The sequence below is a fragment of the Dermacentor albipictus genome, chromosome 1 (genome assembly GCF_038994185.2).
Source record: "Dermacentor albipictus isolate Rhodes 1998 colony chromosome 1, USDA_Dalb.pri_finalv2, whole genome shotgun sequence".
Classification (NCBI taxonomy): Eukaryota; Metazoa; Arthropoda; class Arachnida; order Ixodida; family Ixodidae; genus Dermacentor; species Dermacentor albipictus.
Genome location: NC_091821.1, coordinates 318359168 through 318382067, shown reverse-complemented (window position 1 = coordinate 318382067; position 22900 = coordinate 318359168). Strand labels below are relative to the sequence as shown.

General features: G+C 48.6%; 1 protein-coding gene and 1 long non-coding RNA gene across 3 annotated transcripts in view; both read right to left on the bottom strand.

Moving 5' to 3' along the window:
• Positions 1-2175, bottom strand: part of LOC135903969 (uncharacterized) — a 109753-nt gene extending 107578 nt beyond the window's left edge. For both annotated transcript variants that reach the window (XM_065434489.1, XM_065434492.2), the window contains exon 1: positions 1933-2175. The gene's annotated coding sequence lies outside the window, so the exon portion shown is untranslated. The remainder of the gene's footprint in view (positions 1-1932) is intronic.
• Positions 2176-8911: 6736 nt separating this feature from the next.
• On the bottom strand, positions 8912-10573 carry LOC139057356 (uncharacterized). Its single transcript, XR_011512706.1, has 3 exons — positions 10212-10573; positions 10054-10134; positions 8912-9084 (listed from the first exon to the last, which is right to left on the bottom strand). It is a non-coding gene; the product is annotated as an uncharacterized lncRNA (long non-coding RNA).
• Positions 10574-22900: the final 12327 nt, after the last annotated feature.

Here is a 22900-nt window from a genome sequence, read left to right as displayed (position 1 = left end):
ATGGTAACCTGATGCATCTCTTTGCAGTTGTGAGTCCTTTAGTATAATCAAACTTCCTGATGACCTCCACATATGCGTCCATTCAGAAATGTATTCTCTGTCAGAAATTAATACAAAACAGAAAAGCTATTACTACCACTTTTTACATCAAAGTATGTGGCATTCTTATGGACGTCTTCAGCCAATTTACATGGTTTTCCTCAATCTTTCTAACAAGTTTCCACCACGTTTTAAATGTGCGTTAAATTTATGGTGCAGCGTGTATATTTACTTAAGTAAGCAAGATTTTAAACACGTACATAGATTAAAATATTCCACTCGTTTGTGCTATATTCAAAGTGGCCCTTAAAATTTCCTGGGCTTGTTTTTTGACAGTGCTGTGTACTTGCCGTCTTGAACTGAACTCACTGCCCCCTAGAGAACGAAGGGCCACAGCTTCTTCAGAAGCCATGCATGGGGGACGCTCATCCACATCTCGCAATGCTGTCAGTCAGAATCAATGCACGCCTTTTTTATTTTCACAACCACAGTGACCGTTTCATTTACGGGATTACCCAATGCCCGCACATTTATCACAGATGTCGAAGCGCTGTACGCTGCGAAATTAATCAGTGACCTTAGCGAGTGTTAAGGCGCATGATCAATGAAGATTCTCGGGTCATGCACTGGTTTAGGAACTAAACCGCGCAACACTCAGAAGAGTCATACAGGGGGTTTGTACGAGGTATAAAAACAACGAATACCGCCTATACTAAGTTTCAAGAAACAAACTGCTGAGAAATAACATGCCCGAGGGTTTCGACTAGCTTTCCAGCCTTGCGCCATAGTACCACGGAGCCGAAGGAAAGCTCCTAACGATGTTTCCTCTTCCAAGTTACTTGTAGGGATTTAAGCACGCAAACGTCTTCGTAACATACACGGTGCAGGGAAGCGAAATTTACTTAATTCCTTCAACGGACATTAATGGAAGCCTATCGCAGGCCTACTTAGCGATCACCGATCTAGTTACGAGGCGAGACTCACGTTTGAACTGTACAATAGCACTCCGCAACATATTCTGCCGTCTCAAATTCTGAAATATGGCAGTTTATGCACTATAAACACGAGGTTCGAGAGCGTCCAATAACGGCAAACTAGGTGATAGCAGCTTGCCGTGGTAACTATTGTGAGATCGGTCTTAGTTTCTGATAAGAAAATTTACTTGCGCGAACGTCAAACTACGTACAAAAAATGACGGAGACGAGTAGCATTCAAGGCAAGCTTGGAGCAGGGCAGACTATTCTACCATATTATTACAGGCTTTGTGGCCACGAGTTAACTAAGCCGTTTGTTGGAGCATTGCTATCCGTGTTTATTGGGGTAAGCTACTTGAAGCAAGACGGCCAATCCCCAAATGCTGGTCAACTCAAAACGTAACGCTGCACTTCCCCGTCTATGCACGAGATCAATCAGACGATTGTACCTGGCTTTTTCAATTAGACATGCAGCCCCCCCCCCTTTTTTTTTTCCTTTCTTTTTTTTTTAAGCCCTCTTATCAAAGCGCCAGGAAATTGCATAGCGCCGTGTTCAAAACGAACCTGTAAAGCGAGCCACCACGCGTATGAACGTTAATATTGCGGGTGCAGGAACTGGGTCTAGCGTAAAAATGCATAATGCTCTGAAAGCAGTTCATCGCATGGCAACTATTTAAAGATGTTGGAACAGGCGCCGCTCTAGCACATCAGCCTCTTCTGGACGTTTGAAGCGTGCGTTGCAACCACCCGCAAACCATAAGCAGTAGGTCTGTTTCAATAGAAAATTCAGACTACAACTTGAATATAAATGATGGAAACCGCTAGATTCACATCATTTGAGAGCCTCCGCCGCTCAGCCCTGGTAGCGATTGTGGTAAGGGTCTTCATTCGCGAGGTGCGAAAAATGCTAAAAACTCACCTTTTCACGCATCCATGGCTGATCGCAAGGACTCATAACTGCGCACAACACAAGTGAACACGCACAAGCACTTTTTCAGTCTCATCGTCAAAATTTCGGAAGCAACCCGACAAGAACCGCAGTAGCCTCACAAATGGTGTTTTTCTTGTTTTGAGGACGAAAGCGTTGCCTTCAGAATAAACACATTATGGCCGCCAATCAACATGGCGGGAGTTCCTCGCGGGCGCCGTCGGGGCAAATCCGGAAACGGGACTTGCATACACCATACAATGGAAGGGCACAGACAACTTACCGTCCCGGTACGGAGGCAGCTGTCGTGGCGGCTGTTATACACAAAGGCTGAAGAAAACTGAAACCAATGTTCCCAGAACTTGCATTTGTTCAGAAGTTTCAGATGGCATGCAAAACGGCCTTGTGTTACACGACGTGATGAAATAATGTGCAAATCATCGATCAAAGCATGTTCTTCCAGGTAGGCCTCTGTTTTGTTGCGATAACAATTATTTGGACACTCCAGGCGCATTTCTACCGTCGGCGTCGCCGTGAGGTTCCGTGCAAGGGCGATAAAATCGTCGCCGTGGGCTGTATGTGCGAGTGAAATCTTGCGAGGGTGAGCCGGCGATCGCGACTAATCTCGTGCGCGCCCGGCCGGCCCACTGTCTCTGGATGGCCATCTGCGACTGGTACCGAGTCCGCGCTGCGCTGTTTGCACGACTTGTTCGCGTTGATGCGAGCGGCTGCACGAAGGTCAATTCGTTCGCTGCTGCTGCCACGTTTCCTCACTGCAGCATTTTGACAGGGATCTTCCCAGTCAGATGTGTTCATGTTTGCTTCTGCGCGCGTGACACCATTCTTGTCATGGTGACACCATGTTTGTTAATTTAGTGAGTGTGCCTTTGTTTACAAGTTTATACGGCCAATAACACTACTATCTTCGTATACCTAGCTGTCCACTAATTTGCTATCGCAATCTATGCTTCGCCTTTCACGCGAAACTGCGACTTTTTTACGAAGCGCTTTAGTGTTTCATGCTACCGAAAAGTGCTTTATGTGCTCCTGCATTCACCCCTACAACTTTCAACTTTCGCCAGGTTGTTCTGCATAGGCCTGCACTGGATGCAATTGTACAGTTACAGCTCTACACGCAATGTAAAATAATTATTTTGCAGCGCTTCTTCACAAAACCTCAAAATGGTTCGGGCAAGCACACAACGAAACAGAAAATTTCCATCGCACTTGCAACTTCCCCCACAGATCGCTCTTATCAGACTTCCACCCGCCCGTTACGCACGCACGCACGCACATCCTTACCGCTTGTTGCCTTTTTGGCGTTGACACTTTCTGTGTTCGCTTTTATGTTTTCGAGCGACTGTTTCATGTAGCTCCTACACTTACCCTGTATACAAGGAGTTTCGCCAGCATAATCAAAGTACGTGCAATTAAATGTTTCAACCTGTACACATATATTGTGGAGCTTCTTTAAAGCTAAACGCCTCCATCGAGCAACAACACACCCATGATAACATCAATTAACTCTCAGAAATTATTCCCATATATCACATACCCCGTCCACCCCAATTTTCACCATGCTTCGATCCTTTGGCTGCGATTTTGGCGTTTATTTTTTCTATTTATTTTGAACCAACAACTTCGTTGAAAGAAAAAGAAGCGCGGGAGAGTATTGGAGTACAGTCTCGCGAGAGCGGCCCTCAGTGGCCCTGTATTACCATTACTTCCTACAATAGCTTACCTGACGATCTACTAGATTCAGGAGATATACAATTACTCAAGACTTTTTGAACCCAGCTGTAGCTAATTTTTCAGAATATCGACACCTCCTACTCCCTTGGCCCAAAAATTCATTTCGCACCAGAAAAACTGAAGTCATATTTACCCGATTACGTTGTCGAATACCAAAATTAAACTTCTATCGTCACAGGGCTGGTCTGGTGCCCTCCCCTCTGTGCCCAATCTGTGGAGAAGATTAACCAATAGATCATTTCTTCATATTCTGCCGCCGTTTCACTTCTTTAAGAAAAAATATAGAATCAAGATTTGCATAGCTTGGTTTGAGCTTTTCAATTATAAATATACTTTCTCTAGGAGCCTCCTATCTTGGAAAGTGCCACAGGGATATTTGCTCAAACGTGGAGGATTTTATAATTGCTACAAAGAGATTGTCTTAAATTCTTAAACATTTTATTTTTGTCCATTTCCTCCAGTTAGCTTTACCAATTTTAGTTTTTAATAAAGATAGCCTAATTTCATCCAAATCTTGACCAATCCCCCACAGTGGGTGTGCGCCATCGCATAAGGAATACCATACCATACCATATCCTATTTGACCATTCATTATATTGGATTTGATTGTATTTGTGTCGGCAGTTGGGCGCTCGCGCGCCCCGACGAGGGCCTACGTCATCTACGAAGCTACGATGTCGCCGTTAGTCGGCGCGGGTCTCCCCTCGACGTTGCCGGCTCGCTGGGTCCCTGCCTTCCGAGCGCCCCGAGAACCTGCTGGACGGCCCAGAGCTGATCGTCTTGGTCGTAGCTCTTCGCGGCTGCCTCGAGCCGCGGTGGGATCGTTCTTGATTTTGCTTCCTCTGGAGTTGTAACGCAGCCCTACAAGATGTGCGTGTAATCTGCTGTCTCCCTCAGGCAGACTCTGCACTTATCGGTCGGATATGTCTCGGAGTACATGCGATGCATCAGTCCCGGGCTCGGTAGCGATCCGGTCTGGAGCTGTCTCAGAGCTGTCTCCGCTCGATTCAGCCTCGGGTGCAGGGGTGGGAGAGTCCTGCGAGCCAGCAGGTAAGCCTTTTTGATTTCGTTGTAGTCCGTCATGCGGTCCTTGGTTCCGAACCACGTCGGACGGTCTGTCGCCGGGGCGCGGTTGGTTAGCGCTCGCGCCGCTGCGTGTGTCGTCTCATTGCGGTTCTCATTGCGTTCCGGCGCGTCGCCTGCGTGCGCCGGGAACCACTTGAGTCTTACTTTTCTATCTTGTAGTTTGACCGCTCGCAGTACGCGCTCGGCCTCCCTGCACATTTGGCCTTTGGCGAAGTTTCGCACCGCCTGTCTTGAGTCACTCAGCACCGTGTGGCTGAGTCTGCGTCGGCGATGGCTACCTCCTCCGCTTGTTCCGCTCCGGCGCTTCTCACGCTCGCTGCCGTACCCTCGTGGCGCCAGTTGACGTCTCTATGAAGACCGCTGCGAAGGCGTTCCGTTGGTATTGGGCGCGTCCACGTACCGCACGTGCTCTTCGTTGGCGTGCTGGTCGATGAGAGCCTTGGCCCTCGCCGCTCTTCTTCCCTTGTTGAACTCGGGATTGATGTTCTTCGGTATGTTGTCGATTCATGGTCCGGTGTCGGACCTCTTCGGGGACGGGGAGCTTCATCTCCGCCTCGTTCGAGCGTCCTATTCCCAGGTCGTCCAGTATCTTCCTCCCAGCTTTGGTCACGGACAGCCGCTCCAGTTGAAAGGTCCGTTGCGCTTCGGCTATTTCTTCGAGCGTATTGTGTATCCCGAGTTGTAAAAAGCGGGTTGTGCTATCGTGTACTCGAACAGGCCCAGCGCCATCTTGTGCGTTCTTCTGATGATCACATTGATTTTGTTGCGTTCGTGTTGCAGCCATCTGTGGTAGGCTGCAACGTACGCGACGTGGCTGATGATAAGGGATTGGACGAGCATAATTAGGCTCTCCTCTCTCATGCCAGCCTTCCTGGAAGTGACTCGTTTGAGGAGTCGAATCGCGTTGACTGCTTTTGCCGTGAGACGGGTGATGGTTTCGCCGTTTCTTCCGTGCTTTTCGATGACCATGCCTAGGATCCTAATTTTGCCGACCTCGGGGATCATGTTGCCGGATTCGGTTATATGATTCTGATTTTTTCGTAGTCGCGTTGTCTGGTCTTGCATCTGCTTTTTTTTTTAGTAGGTGGGAGTATGAGAAGCTCCGATTTGCTCGGCGAATATCTCAGTCCGGTGCCTTCCAGCTGGTATTCTATTGCGACAACGGCGGCTTGCAGCGCGCCCTCATTGTGGGCGTCGCTGCCACCGGTCAGCCACAGCGTGATATCGTCCGCGTAGATGGTGCGCCTGACATCTTCGATGTCCGCGAGCTTTTCGGCCACTCCGATAATTACCAGGTTGAACAGCATCGGCGAGATGACCGATCCCTGCGGTGTGCCGGTGCTCCCGAGCTGCTTCTCTTGCGTCTGTAGGTCGCCTGCTCATAGCTCGGTGCACGGTTTTCAAACACCCGGTCCTCTCCCGATACCCAGGTGACGGAAACGGCCGTCTAAGCAACGTAGGCGAGTTGACCAGGCACCGTAGGGGCATTTATTCCCCGAACTGCAGCGCGCCCGCCGGCCGCCCATTGTCTGGCGTCTTGGTCGGCGCGTGGGAAGGGGTGTCAGTAGACGTTACCGCGGCTCAGTAACAATAGTTGTTCCGCCGAGTCCGTTTAGTCACAATGGCGACTTCGTCAAACTCGGCTCCAGCGACGGAGAGTCGAGGACGCACGTATTGTTGTTCACACACAGTCACAGACACTTAGTCACGCCGTGGCTAGAGGTGTGCGGCGACGCTCCCGGAATGTTGCCTCCACAGTCGCAACTGGCCGGCAAAACTTGCACTGCAGCTGTCCGTTCTTAACAGCGCCTCCATGGCCCGGAAAATCTCGACTGTCTAGCGCTGACAACCGCTGGGCAGGAAGAGAACGGCTGGTGGCCAGGGGGCGATGCCTTGGCTCGCAGCGACCACTTGTGTAATGATGTCACCGCCCCAAAACATCCAACAAGGACAGGCAACTGCAAAATGAACCCCACAATACGGCTCTGCGCCGAGATAACGTACCTTGGATCTCACTTTAGACCAGCTAGGCTTCAAAGAAAACATAAGTTCAGAAACAAAAAATGCTGCATTTCGTTATGCCAATTTATGAAGCAATTTCGCGCTGACAAATTCAGCAATCATGGAGGAAATTCTGATAAATGAGAGGGGATCTTGGCTGAATAATATAACACTAGTAACCCTAAAATTCAGGCGGGACCCTCAAACGCAGAATTCAAATTACTCTGCTCAAACCATCCGCATTGCTATGCAACTTTCCTTTCTTATATCTAACGGAGAAGTAAATTGCACTCTTGGAGAGTGAGACTCCATCGGAGCAAGCGGCCATTTTTGTGTGACATTTGATTGAGCCACGTCAGAGGACAGTGGTCGGTCTCGAAGATGAACTTCGCTCCGTACAAGTAACACGACAACTTCTGGGCGGCCCAAACTAAACAAGCGCATTCCTTCTCTGAAGTGCTGTAGGCTTCCTCTCTTACATTTAGTTTACGGCTGGCATAGAGGATAGGATGCTCCTCGTTATCGTCGCCGACCTGACTAAGTATATCACACCCATACCTCTGTCGCTTGCGTCGCATTTAACTATGAATTTCTTTGTGTAGTCTGGCGCGCAAAGCACAGGACGAGAAACCAATAGCGTTTTCAAACTTTGGAAAGCGTTCTCTTTGTCCTTATCCCAGTGTACGCGTTACTCGGTGCTCCCTTTCGGAGAGCGTCTGTTAATGGACTTGCCATTTGCGAGTAATTCGGAATGTACCGTTGATAGTACCCCACTAGTCCCAAAAATGGACGGTCTGTTTTCGTGCGCGGCTGAGAAAATTCTCCAATCGTAGCTTATCTATTTTCAGCTCGGCCGGCCGTCTCGTGCCTTGGCCGACAACATGGCCCAAATAAGTAACCTGTGAACAACCAAATCTACACTATTCCGCTTTCATCGTTAAGCCGGCTTCCCTCAACCGTGAGAACACCTGTTTGAGGTGCGATACGTGTTGTTCCCAGCTGTCCGAAAAAATTGCTACATCATCCAGATATGGCAAGGCAAACTCCTGCAAGTCTTTTAGGATAATATCCATTAACTTAGCGAAGCTGAACGGGGCGTTCTTCAGCCCGAAGCTGAGTGCAAGAGGCCGAAAAGTGCCAACAGGTGAGATGAATGCGGCATAGCGGCTGGCACTTTCTGAAAGGGGAATACCCCCGCACGAGATCTATAGTTGAAATGTATTTAGCAGCGCTAACTTTTTCAATTCGTGCCTCAACGTTGGCTATCGGGTATACAGCTGATCCCTAGTGATGTCATTTAACTTCCTGTAGTCAACACACGGACGAGGGTCCTTGTTAGGGGTTTCTACCAGTATTAGCGGTGACGTGTAGTCACTCTCAGCGGGCTCGATAACTCCCAAGTCTAGCATGCGCTGTATCTCTGCCTCCATAATTTCTCTCTGTCTTGGAGACACACTGTAAGGCTTTGATCTTACGGGTTCGGTTGATGTCAGCTCTATTTCATGCGTTATTAGTTCGGTTCTACCCGGCCGATCGCTGAACCTGTCGATATATTCCCCTAACACCTCTTTTAGGTCCTCTAGCTCCTCGGGTCTTAGAGCGTGCGGGCTTACCGAATGTTTTACTACTCCTTCTACGCCGATTTCAGAGTTGGAGGTTGCCCTATACTCCTTAAACTTGGTACTAGTGCCATCCTGCTCTTTGGTGGTATAGTTAACGACTCCGCTCCGCTCTATATACACCAGAACACCGAGAATTCAAAGCGCGCCGCCATATTGATGAGCGCTGGTCGCGCCATCTATCCTAAGCGCCGCGAAGTACCAGGTCTGGGCTGCCACGCCAGGAGATGCGACCCGGCGCAAAAGCAAAACTTGACTTCTTTTTAGCTGGGTGGAGGGCGTGTTTCGCGTTTTTTCTAACCTGTCGTTTTCGCTGTCTCGATCCAATCAAACTTCAAGACCTCATGCAAGTCCGCAATGGCCACACTCAGTGCTGTGCAGACTGCAGAAGCGAATACATCGGGCAAGTACGCTATTACGTTTGTACAAACCGCGCGCTATGTGCTAGAACAAGTGTGAGCTGTAATATCTCCGCATTTTTGGCACGTAACCTGTGAAGGAATATACAGCACTGTGCTGGTGCCATATATTATTAAAGCACGCAGAACATTGTCCTCTGCACTTTCAGTTTGGTCTTGTTTGTCATGGTCACTATACTGGGTTGGCCGCGTTTGGCAACCAACTGGCGAGGTCGTTTGACTGGGCTTATAGCCTGCCTGATTAGCAGACGCCTGCCCTTCACCACCTGCACATTGAAAACAAAATACATGCTATAGTAAGAAGGGCTGCAGTTCTTTCCCATGCCATCACTGTTGCGAAGATATTAAGTCCTCTCAAAATGAAATAGAAAATACACCAGGCCAATTATATCGTCCAATTTATCGTACAACATTCAGAACACAAGCCTACAGCACTCGAACAAGCAGCATATATGATGCTAAACCTGCACTCATTAGAAAATGAGGAACTACAGTAGCTATAATGTTAAACTACGTGTGCAGTCAAAGCGCCTATAACAGGGTGAGCATGACAGCTGCAGGTGTTGTACAGTTGTTGCACAAACCATGACAGTGCACATAAAATTACCATACCTACTTAAAGCTGCATCATCAGGGACCCCTTTGGTACAAGACAACAACCGCACCTGCATTCCAAGAAATTAGCCCCACCAACTGCAGCTACCTGGTATCAGACCTGTTTCGCTTGTGCGAGGCCATATCGGATTGTTGGCGCTCCCTTAGAAAAAAAAACAGTAAAAAAAACAAAAACTGGCGAGAACGAGCAAAATTTTGTTACAAAATACAAGAATAATGAACAACCCTATTTTCCTCGCTATAAGAACGGAAAAATCTTGCGCTTGGCCCCGCATAACAGCCCGCACGCAGTTTAGAGCTCAGGAGGCTCAAATGAATTCGTTACGAATGATACCTGCAACACCAGCTCGTAAAGACAGGCGCGCTGCAAGAACACCTTCGGCGACGAGCAGTCGATCGTCGTTTACGTTTTTGTGGACGCGTGCTACGTGACGAGCAGACTTCGGTTTACTTTTATAGCAATAACGCTCACCAGCAGGGCAACATTCTATTGCCTACAACTTGTCGTTCACGCTTAATGGTCATGCCGTGCACCAGCTACAAGTATCGCTAACCGCGAACTCAACTGTTCCGCTTAACTGTCGAGGGCCCTGCATTACTGAAAACACGAAAAGGCTTGCCTTTATGTAATAGCCAAGGCGAAGCACCGGCACGGGATTCTTCTCTGTGGGCTTGTTGTTCAGAAAGTGCTCGGAGCAAACCTGCGTGTTGCACATATTACGTTCGTAGGGCGCAAAGTTAAACGTGGCACCAAAATATACACAGATCGAATACTCACCCGTGTATTTTCACTGGGTTGGTAGTTCTTCCTATTCACTGCAGCTATCCATCGGTGACGCAGCTTGGCATTCTTCGTTGCGGATGGAAATCGGTGCAGGCTGAAAACACCGCACCGGCACGATTCCCTACGTGTCAACGTTGTGCTCTTCGCAAACAGCGCTAAGCAATCTGCTCCTTTTGCGCTGGTTGTTTTGGCATCCAAACATGACGCAATGATGCCCAGATGACTTCTTGTACTTTGGATCCGCGTGAACGGGCACATTTCCGCACTTTGGAGTCCTAGAGCTAACGCTTGCCATGTCTACCGGTCGCCGGCGAACACACTTTGGCAGCCCAGTACAAAATGGCGCCGGTCGACCGGGCAACCCGGGTGCGAGAGTATGCGTTCGGTTAGTCTGGGTGCGAGACTATCGTGTTCCGAGAACGAACACGAGCGGCGCTGCGAGCGCCGCTCGCGTGACGTCAGGGCACGGACTCGCGCCTGTCGTCTGCTACAGTTCGGGCGTTGTCCGGGCGCTTTCTGCGGTGTTTTCGTTTGTTCACCCTCGTTCTCTCTGCTTGTATACTTATGGTGGTCGTCTCAAATATATTTTTACGACGTCTTCCTTTGCGAACATTTATTCAATGAGCTAATTTCTTAGACAACAATGCAGCTCTCGAAGGCAACGCTACAGTGCCAGCCGAAGCGACGCAGACCAGCCCATTGCGGGTTTTTCATACGCGCATAGACAATCGCAAAAGCATAGCCTATAGGAATCCAGTTATGATACCATACCTGCCGCGCTGCAACAAGTATGTCACAAAGTTGGCTATATAAGACTTCTACAGCAGTCACGTTGATTTTATTCCGCTAAAACAGATTTGCTCACGACGAGTAGTTCATGGTATAATATCGAATTCTTGCATTTCCTCACAGAAACGCTCGGCAGTAGCACGGGGACTTAACTAATACTGGAGCTTAGATTCTACACGCCTCACTTGCTCCTTTACCTGCTTGTCATCATTAGGCGGTTCTTCACGTGTTTATTTTTTTTAAGCGGCGGAAACTTGAAGTAAAGTTAATGAAGGCTTACAGCTATTTACAGAGTACAATTAGGAATGTACCAATATTTATTCCCTTTTCCGTGCTACACGTTCAACTCACCTCTTTAGAGAGCGTTTGTTAATGATTAATAATGTATGTTATGTTCCTCTTTTTTTGTCTATGTTACCTAGTGTATATCATTTATTTATTTCAATGCCGCAGTGTGTTTTGCATTGTTATTGTGGAAATATTTTACTGTTCTTTCATATATTGTATAACTGCAATGTTTTATGGCCACTATATAAATGTAATTTATATGGCGTTTGATGTGTTACCCCATGCAGCCATATTGTACCTAAGGGGGTGAGGTTACCTCAAGCCGCGTCTGTGCAGCTTTTTTCCCTCATCCACCTCCATTTACCACTCCTCTGCACGTGTGTGTGTGTAAATGGAAATTAATAAATCATATCAAATCAAACTCACTTGAGAAATTTACTGGTGCTTGTTGCTTGAGGAATATACATGACGAATCTGTTTGGCGAACTGACACAGGCTGCTCGGCCCAATTTTTTTAGTGAAGCATGCCTGCTGGACCGCATAGCTGCAGCCAGAAAGTCGTCGAAGCGTCAATGACTAGTAGTATGGGACATATTCAAGATATCGAAATTCCCCCGGTGGAGGGTCAGAAATCAAGTGAAAGTATATGCAAGGCTTGTGGTGCTTTCTTTATGAATGTTTGCGGCTGGATTGGAGCAAACTTAATCTAGCCTTAATTTATGTACCGACGAAGCGAATTGTTATCCGTTTGTATAATTAAATAACGCTGGATCGAGACATCGTGCGACAGAAGGTGCTTGAATTTTCCTTTTGTAGGCAATCTAAGCTGCGGTGTAGTAGCTCGAGAATACTTTAGCCATTCCAGTTGGCGCTGTAAAAAATGCTTTATGGTTTTAATTCGAAGTTGTAGTGAAATGATGGGTTTCGCGAACATAGCGTGCCTCGCCATACGGACAGTCGATTGCTACCTTTACGTGATCAGGGGTGTGCCATATTGTCGATAAAGGCTACTGAGGGCGACTATGAAACATTTCATCAATTTCAATTGAGTGGCTCTCGATCTTAACAACGAAACTTTTCTCTTAGGTGATTGCTACTATGGTGTTTGTGAATTAACTATGTAAATACTCTACATGACGCGCCGTCGTGTTAGCAGCCATGAGCAATTCGTTTTTTGGAGGCCTGTTTCAGAGGGGGATGAAAGTAACAGCAAACTTTTTCATAAGAAATGCGCGCCTAACTATTTTTTTACGCAACAATGAATGGCCATATTTGAATAGAACAACACACCAGAGTAATAGGAATCGTGATGACAGCTTCGCTGGGCACTGTCTTTCTAACATCGGATAACATGTTGACGCCAATTACCAAATTTTTCTTCCACGTAAAATGCAATGCCTCTCATAGCTAAATACTAAAGGAATGTTAAGTGTTTAGCGAAGCATCATACACAACTTCGCGCGTTGAATTTGCAGATATTCTTTTTTTAGTCATAATTTACCGATAGACACGGCGCCTATATGCATTGCAAAACCTAGTAGGCCCCTTTAACGCTACTTAGCTTGCGATATCCGAGCCGCAAAGTTTCTCCACTCACACGCCTTTGAAGAGGAAACTGTGGTTAAGGTATGGCAGCTGAAAGAAGCCGACGTATTCTTCAATACGTACGGCTCGAGCCATCCATACCCCAAGCATACACGAAGGGAACGAGCGCGTGCGGCAGCCGAGCGAGCCGGAGGGAGCGGCGTCCTGGCCGTGACGTCACTCGCGAGAGGGCGCCACTCCTAATTCTCGGGGCTAATAGTAGCGGCGCCTGGTGGCGGCGCGGGAAACGACATCTGGGTCGTACCAGCTTGGGTCGTATTGAGCCCTGGCTGTGGCGAAACACGTTTCTAGGCCGAGTTTTGCGTCGATTCGTACTTTTTTCTGCCCTGTTGCGAGACCCAGAACGAGAAAGGTCGTAATGCCTGCGGTAGTTGTTACTGTGCAAATGAACAAATTAATTCTGAAGGCTTTGCAGACAGCCGCAAAAAGGAAAAAAATGGCTGTGGCTTAGGTAAGGTTAAGCCCAGGATGCGAAGCATACTAGCCTTTATTTTAGTTGTTGAACCACTGTTTAGCCTGGTGAACTGCTGTTGCTTGGCTATATTTGGTTCGGCTAGACGAAGAAACAACTCATGCATTACTGCTTCGCCTTCAAGAGTGGAACGCGACAGCGTTCCCGTCGATCCGCCAAGGGGTGTAAGACAATGGGCTACAGGGCAGCGACTACGCGCCCCGCATTGGACGCGGTGAGCGTCGAGCAAAGCAGCGTTCGGCGCGGCAACGAAATGTGCGCCTGAGCAAGAGACGCACGCCTTAGAAACAGCTTGTTTCTAAGGCAACACCGCATTCACTAGAGGCGCTTTTGTACCGCTTTGAAGCATCGTACTCGTGGCTTAGTGGTAGCGTCTCCGTCCCACACTCCGGAGACCCTGGTTCGATTCCCACCCAGCCCGTATTGCAAGAGTTGAGCCAAAGCCACTTCTCCTCTGTCGTGACGTCACGGTGTCACGTGGTTTCAAGGCGACACCGCCGCGCCTGAGGAGCTGGGTTGAGCTCTCGTAATATGCTTCGCATAAAAGAAAGAAAGGCGCAGACAACTCAGTTAATACACGTTGAAAGGGCTCGTCACTTCCCACAGACCACGGCGACCACACTGCGAGCTCGCCGCAGCCTATAGTTAAACGAAAACGGACTCTCCGTGTGCCGTGGGACGTAATGCTACGAGCAGAAGAAATCGGTGACGCCGATACAGAGACACCTAGCCCAGCCTCAAAAAGGCGTCACCGACATAACTTCTGCGTCGTCGGCTGCCATGAACAAGGAGGCCTGAATCCCAACATCAAATTCTACAGTTTTCCTTCAAGGCCTCACGATGTGGAGCGTCGGGCGCGCTGCATAGCTGCAGTTCGTCGCGCTGAGTAAGCGAAACTTCGTACCATGCTGACTGCTTCGCCTGTCTTGAAGCTTGCTTGATTATCTGCGTTCTAAATTTCGGTCTTTTGCACCTACAGTCCCGACAGCAGACCGACATATAGCAGCAGGCATGGCTGGCAATTCACGATTCGAGACCCGGCCTCAGCGACAATCAATTCGAGCGATGCGAAGTGGTGAAGTGACCAGGTGTGTGCAAATGAGCACAAATGGTCGGGCTCATTCGATGACAATTCACTACTCCACTACGAGCAGCACAGGTTAACAGAGTTAAATGCGCTCATCCTTGATCTCAAGCCAGCACGTTGAGGCCGCGCAGCAAGGCAGTATTGATTGCAGCACATCGATGTTCGAGCGCTGTCATGAAAAGCTACATCAAGCGAGCAGTGCACGAGCTCGCGCTGCAGCGCGATTCGCACGTACGTGCGAGCTCATATGCATTGCATCAGTTATCACCAGTTACTAAAAGGGACAGATGGCCGCTACTACAACGCAGACATAACTACTTGTTTAGCGGCATGCAGTCAACAAAGATTGCAGGACGCCCGCCGTTTCGCGGCATGTCGAAAGACCGCTGCCGTCGCGGCGTGTATACCGTCGTGTGCTCGAGCAGTTCCGTACACATGATGTCTGCTTATCGCTGTTGTGGATTCATTTATAGCAAGCATTCCCTCGCGTTTGTGCGCCTGAATCTAGCAGCTAGCGTGCAAACCTTACCTGAAGTTCCACTTCGTACTCGACTCGCTTCACTTGCGATTGACACCGTGCTAAAACTTCGTCGCCTAATTCTTGAACGGCGTACACGTATTCGGCACAGCATAATTTCTTGCCTTTACGCAGCGTGCCACCCCTGAAAAAATCTTCGGCGCCCGATATTCGCTGCAGGCCGTGATATAACACATCCGAAAGTGGCGGGTCCATATTGTAAACGTGCTTTCCGAGGCAGACGACCGAGCTCGGTACGACCCATTTTAGGACAGAGAGCGCTTTTTAGCACCTTTTTCGCAGCGCCTCCTCGGCAATGCAAGAGCCCCATACGGCTTCATCAAATTGCAATGATACATCCTCACCTCCTTCCTGCGACCGGGCATTTTCAGAGCATAGTTAGTATCTGAAAGTTTGTGCAACACTTTAACGGGCCCGTCCCAGTGAACTTCAAGCTTGTTCTTTCTTGAAGGTTTGAGGATCATTACCTGGTCTCCGGCGTTAAACGTACGAAGCCTCGCGTTCTTGTCGTAATAGAATTTGGCGTTCTTTTGAGCTACTCCCATGTTCTTTTCGACTATAGTTCTTGGGTTGCGCTTAGCCGTTCCAGCAGATTTAGCACGTATTCAACCACTGTTGGACTCTCCCATTTTTCCTCCCACTTCTCTCTTAACATTCTCAGTGGCGAACGGAGTGCCCTCCCATACACTAGTTCTGCTGGCGAGAACCCTCTCGCTTCATGTGGAACCGTTCGCAAAGCAAACAAAGTTGCCGGCAGACAGTTCTCCCAGTCCTCCTTGTGCTCGTATAACAGAGCGCACGCAAAACTCGCTTAAGCACTGAATGCCACCTCTCTACACTGTTCGACTGAGGGTGATAGACAGAACTGTGTATTAACTTTACCCCGCACTTTTTCAAGACTGCGGAAGTCAGTGAGCTCGTGAATACTGACTCTTGATCTGCCTGAATTTCGGCTGGAAACCCAACTCGTGCAAACACTGTCAGAAGCGCGTTTACTACTTCGGTGGAGCTGAGCTCTTTCAGAGGGATTGCTTCTGGAAACTTTGTAGCCGGACACAGTATGGTAAACAAGTACCTGTAGCCTGATTTGTAATATATAGACACGGTATACCGTGTCTATTACAAGTCGTCTGAAAGGCTCTGTTATTAAGGGCACTACCTTCAGGGGAGCTTTCCATGTCTCTCCTGGTTTACCAGAACGCTGGCAGGCGTCGCACGATCTTACAAAGTTTTCTACGTCTTTGAAACAGCCAGGCCAGTAGTATTCCATAAGCAATATTTCCTTTGATCTGTTTATGCCTAGGTGGCCGGACCACCCATTTCAATGACAGAGACTCAAAAGGTCCTCCCTATACTTAGTAGGTACGACTAACTGATCTAAAATCCTACCCTTTCGATCTCTGTAGTGCCGATACAACAATCCTCCTCTCTCATGTATCGTCACGTTGCGCCTATAGCAATGCCTTCTTTGGCTGTGTGATGTAATTTAGCTAAGCTCTCATCATTATTTTGCTCGGCTGCCAATGACTCTCTATCCACACGTAAGAGCTGATCAAAGTTTATTGAGGCAGGTGATAATAACGACTCTGTCTCACTTGTGAGTGCGTCAGCTTGCTCTTCCTGCAGGCTTGAACTTTGACACTCTAGTGCTACGCTCTCATTGAACTGGTCAGCTGGCAGGCTTTCCTCAACAGTTTTTTCATCACTCGAGCAGCTCGGATTCGGTTATTGCAGTTATCTCCTTTGCTACTTCCGCTGGAGTAGCTTGTGCATTTTCGGCCGAAAGCGACGCGATTTTACGAGCTTGGCCTCGCGTCAATGCCTGTACTACGCCCTCTCCCAGTTTAAGCCCTTTTTCACGCAGTAACTGATTTGAACGATTCGAAAAGATGTAAGGGTACTGCAGTGACAAAAATTTGGAAACTGCAGCCTCAGTCTCTATACGCACGTGGTGCCCGTAGTATGGCAGCTCCCGTCGCCTCGATGATAGGCACGTGGTATTGCACAACAGCACCTCCGCCGCCAGATAATACATCCAGAAGTCGAGCTGTTCGACGCGGCTCGACGTATGCTATGTGCTGATTGAGTGACGTCCTTGATGAGGTTAAGGAAATGGCTTTGCCGCCATGTCATCCGCTGGTCTTTCCTTTCCTTGTATCTTAGAAAGCTCACGGAGTGACCGAAAATCAACACCAACTACTTCGGTGAAAGTGAGCACCCTCCCAATGCTCTCTACAACGCCAGACCAAACTCCATGAAAACAAACGCTCTAACCCCCGCTGTGCTCTTAACAGCACCATTACGGTTATTGTACTAAACACGAAACATGCACCCGATAATGAGCCCGGGGTACAGACCTCTACAAATAGTGCTCTCGAAGAAGACATATTCAAAGAGAATAAACAGCTAAAGAAGAAATTGCAAAGCAATTCCTAACAGTCATTTGGGTAGGCAAGACACAGCTGAGGCGATTGAAGAAAGTTTATATTTTGCCCTATCTCGCCCCGAGTGAAATTATGTGACTTGTCGTTAGACTTACCAACTCGCTGACATGCGTCGCATGACCGAACAAGTGTTTCAGCCTCTTTCCAGCATCCTGACCAATAGAAATCTTGCGCTAGCCTAGCCTTTGTCTTCTTGATACCGAGGTGACCCGCCCAAGCATACCCATGCGCTAACTGTAAAAGGTGTGGTCGGTACTTTTCCGGCACGAGTAGTTGGTTGTATATCCGACCCTTGGAATCCTGATATTTCCGGTACTTGAGACCTGACCTAGTGTAGAACGAGATATTCTTTCGGGCCACTCCTTCATTCCCATTAGGCTGCAGCACAGTCAGCGAAGGGTCACTTTTCTGCGCCGCGATAAGCGCCTCTCGTTCAACCCTACTAAGCTGATCCGAGCAAAAAGATGCAGGGCTAAGCAGTGTGAACCTTCCACTTCAGCCCTAGGCGCCCCGTTTTCCCGAGTCTCGAAAGGCTCCTCACTCACTGTCACTGATCAGGTAATTGATGCGCGACAAGTCTGAGTCCTCTGGTTTTCATCAGCCGTATCTCCCGACCGCTGTGAGGGCGTTACATGGTCAGTTTCCTCGTTTGAAGATGAGCTTTCACGTTTGTTTGAGGGGGCGCGTGACCGCGATCGCGTTAATGCCATGCAAGCGAGACTTGTAGAGAACGACCAGCCCTCCTTTCCTAAACGCTGCTCCGAAATATAGAGTGATTTATCGTTGTTAGATTTCTTGATTACTTAGCCTAGACGCGCCGATAGCGTGAGGACGGACTCGGCGGATACGCTATAGGCCCAAGCTTCGGTGGGGACCGATCTCGGCGCGGGTATCTGGCGAAAGCTTAAATGTGTGTATTTGAGCCTCAGCACTTTTTTTAGTACAATAGGGAAAGTGGAAGCGCACGAATCACCTCAGCTTTGTTATCGGTGCGATAACATCAGTCAGCGATAGGCTTCGAACTCGGGGTTCCGTTCGCGCGCGTCTGAACGACTTCTGCATTTCACGTCCATTCCACAACACTGCGACAACGACGACAACTCTCAGTCATATGTTACGTGCGAACTACTAAAAAACGCGGCGTCCTCTGCGTTTACGTGGTTTCCTTCAAGGATTTAGCTATCCGCCCAGTCAAAAGGGAACATGAAAAAAACGAAAATGATCTTCAGTTTCAAATGTCCATGAATAAACAGGGCAGCTCACGCACCTCTATTCCAAGCTGTGACACGAAATAGGGTTTTATAACCCCAAGGTATAGCGTTATTTAGGACAAGAGACTAGTATCAAGCGATGAAATCGTATAAAGCATTTAATATTCAGCAGCGCTCGTCCTTGCGTACTGGAACCAGTGCGGCACAAACACAACCAGCGCAGTTTCCAGTGCGAACCAGCGAACTGCAGCGAGAAAAAACCAGCGCGCCCCAGCGTCACGGCAGTGGAACCAGCGTCTCTTCCAGTGTGACCCAGCTCTTATCCTGCAGCGTCCTCACTGGTGTCCCAGTGAGTCCCAGCAAGTCCTATATACTATAGCGGTGCACAGAGCGGTACAGGCCTGGCCATGTAGAAGCGGCGTCGTACTCGGTCATATATAAGTACGCGAAACGCCGAGGTGGCCTGCAGTATAGGGCGTCATGCAACTGCCCAAGAACTGATGTCCGGAGGTGTCATGGTACAAGGAATCAAAATTCTGGTCCTTCAGGACGTAAGCTGCGACGGCAGGGAACATCGTCGCGGAGAACGAACATGCACAGCTTGGCCTCCGAATGTCCAGAATTGAGACGATCGATGAGAATACGTAAGCAGTCATCACTCCTTTGTTCAGTGCGGATGTCGTGCAGATCAGAAATGGCCAGGACGCAAGATTCGATGTCATGCGCATCATATTCAGGGCGAGCGACAGGGTGGAGGCAGTCGGCGTCCTTGTGAAAACGGCCTGACGTATAAAACAGCAAGTGAATATTCTTGGAGCGGTCACAGGGCGTGAACATCGCTAACCACGGAAAGTATGTGGCCGTACAAGTATAGGGGTGGAATTTGGCAACTGCTCAAACTAAGGCCAGTTAGGTGACTCGTGAAAGTTGGTGAAAAGACTACGACATCGTCTAGATAACATAGACACGTTGACTATTTATAGCCGGGAAGTAAGGAGTCCATCATTCTTTCGAAGGTTGCAGGGATATTACAAAGGTTGAACGGCATAGGCTTGAGTTGGTAGAGGCCATCGGGTGCTATACGAAGGCAGTTTTTTGACGGTCCATGTCATCTACCGAGATTTCACAATAGCCTGATCAGGGGTCTATCGATGAAAAGTACTCGGCTCCGTGCAAGCAGTCCAAGGCGTCATCAATACGCGGCAAGGGGTAGACATCCTTGCGTGTAATTTTGTTGAAGTGTCTGTGATCCATACAAAAGCGCCAACTGCCGTCTTCTATTGACTGGCGCCACTCTTAGTTGCAACGTAGCAATATCATTTCTGCTTGGCCATTCCATTTCTGCTTGGCCATTCCAGTTGTTGTCATGCCTCCATGCTCATGGGCGACCTCGGAAGGCGAGTGCCTAGAAAAAGTGTGACAATTCCAGATCATGTGACAAAGTCTCAGAATTACCACTACACGTCCTAAATAAACCTGGCTTCAGAAATATCTTCTGTCGCTATACATTGCTCGATTGCTATTCGCGTTACTACCTGCCGTAGTTGCTCAGTGGCTATGGTGTTCGGCTGCTGAGCATGAGGTCGCGGGATCGAATCCCGGCCACGGCCGCCGGGATTCGATCCTAAGCACACGGGTGAAAACACCCGTGTGCTTAGATTTAGGTGCACGTTAAAGAACCCCAGGTGATTAAAATTTCCGGAGTCCTCCACTTCGGCGTGCCTCATAATCAGAAAGTGGTTTTGGCACGTAAAATACCATAATTTATATTTAAGTATTCGCGTTACCGTCGACAGTAATCGTGAGATTAGTTCTGCCTAATTTTTTGTCATCGTACTTTGGCTTCGTTAAGATCGAGCCATTACTTAATCATGCATGTGTCGCGTGCGCGTACACATGGCTCCGTTGTCCCGCCGCGCATAATGCAATCAGAGCCAAATTTAGCCTTTCGTTCGGCATTCAGAGAAGCGTAGCTCGGCAGTACGTTTGTCGATCCGAGCGGTATTGGTCGCCTTAGCTCTGCCATGTGGGTATAATGGGTCTAATCCATCGAGCTCAAACCGGTGCTCATTAGGAGTTGTAAGGCTTACAAGTGTCTAATTTCTTGCACAATTTTGGCGGTTGCTCAGTTATGGCGTCCCCGCGTGTACGTAGGGGGCAGAAATGGTGTGAAGAGACTCGGGCAGCAAGACAGAGGGGTGCCGACACAGCGGGCCCACTATTGTAAGATTAGACAGTCGGACCCCCAGTAGCTGTACCATAAGTTAAGCGCGTAATCTCTGTAATGCGTAATAAATGCCACTTGCGTATTTGATAACGTCATTTCTCTACTCTAGTGCCCATACACCCGCAGCAACACGCACAAAACACTTCACATATACTTGGCGGTATCTAAAAAATAAATAAATAAATAAATAAATAAATAAATAAATCCTATCCGCTAAACAAAAAAAAACGGCGCATCGAAAAAAAGTTTCCAAGCTCTACGCGTGGAAACTTAAACCATGCATACTCGAGGGGGGCGCTTTCTGAACGCTCCTGTCAAACTTGTCAACCCGGGAATACAAAAGGCACGTATGTCATTCCCCTCGCTGCAGAGCCCCGATGCGTTTCGTGCTGTCCACCTGTCTTTTTGGTATTGCCCTCGGAATGCACTGCCTGGTATGACTACGTCGCGTCGCCTGACCGCCGCGTGCTCCCCTGTCAGACAGGCTACACCTCGAATAGAACTAAACGAGGGGGAACGTAATTGGCCCCTGACTTTTGTTCTTCTCCGCGCCGAACGTCGCTTTCTTTTCAACCTCGTCTGGTGACTCGTACGCGCTCTGACTCGAAACTTTTTCAAACGACAAACGCGCCTTCTCGGCGCTCCCCACAGGGTTTAGTGGCTTTCGATTTACTCGGCCGCGTTGTCTTTTCTGCCGCAAGTCAGAATTTGCGACGCCTCTTTCTCTTGGCAGTGTTTTTGGCGCTCCGTTCCGAGTGCCTTTCTTTTCTTCCCGTTGTCGTGTTCTCGGCCTGACCAACTTCCTGAATTTCTGTCGGGGAAATCAGCAAGACTTCCTCCTCCGGTTTAATTATATACGCCTCCCGAGCTAGCAGTTTCATCCACTTTCTTCGCACTGTGTTCCGCCTCGCAACGCGGCGCCTGGCCTTCTTCCTGAATCTCATTCGAGGGAATCGGTTCCCCCCGACATTCCTCTGCGGAGACCTTGAATGTAGCAAGCAAACCGGCCTTCACAATCTGCTCTTGTCTTCCTCGGCCTCGCTCAGTCGGGCTACGACCTGCGCGACTTCTCCTGCGGCATCAACTCAAACAACCGCTCCGGCCATGTGTCCCGGTGAAATAATCGCTTCTCACAGATCTGTTCGAAATTACTCAACTAGAGACCTATGTCATCGCCTGTTTTGTACGGCTGAAGCAAACTCGCCATTTTCACGCTTTCTGTTTGTGGCGGCGCCCTTAATCTCGCGATGTCTTTAGTCTTGCTTCAGTGAGCTTAATTTCATGCTGCCTTCGTTCCCTCTCAAGCTCAATTTCTTCTTGCCTTCGTTTCTCTTGCTTCACTTTCTCTTCCTCTGTTTTTTTTTTTTCTCTCATGCGTCTTTTCTTCCTTTTCGCGACATTGTCAATGAGGCATGTGTAGGCACCCCCAGGCACCCCCCCCCCCCTATGACATCTAACTGCTGTGTTTTCAGCAACGTACTAATTGGGTGCAATTTTTTTGGCCTGGCAAACAAACCTCACGAAATATGAAAAATACCACGTGACTGCGCTTCCACCCACGTCATAAAGCAGCGCCCTCAAATAAGCTGATTCAGAGCATGTCCATTGCCTGTCGCAAACCCGAAGAGACAACGCATCACCTTAATAATGGTACGGAAGGAGCGCCAACAGCAGATTTCGCGGCTTTGCAGCTATTCATTCCTCTCTACGTCGCAATTATTATCCGTTTCTCAAAGTCGACTGATCACATTGATAACAAAACCCCCTTGATAACGAGACCCAAGCGCCGTTCTGACCACACACGAAACGCGAAAAGCAATGTAAAAGGCATAGCATGTTTCCAAATCCCGGTTTTGTTCGCACCTTTGCTCGAGGGCGCTGGTTTATGATGCGGGTGGCAGCGCAGTCATGTATGTATGTATGTATGCATGTATGTGTGTATGTATGTATGTATGTATGTATGTATGTATGTATGTATGTATGTATGTATGTATGTATGTATGTATGTATGTATGTATGTAT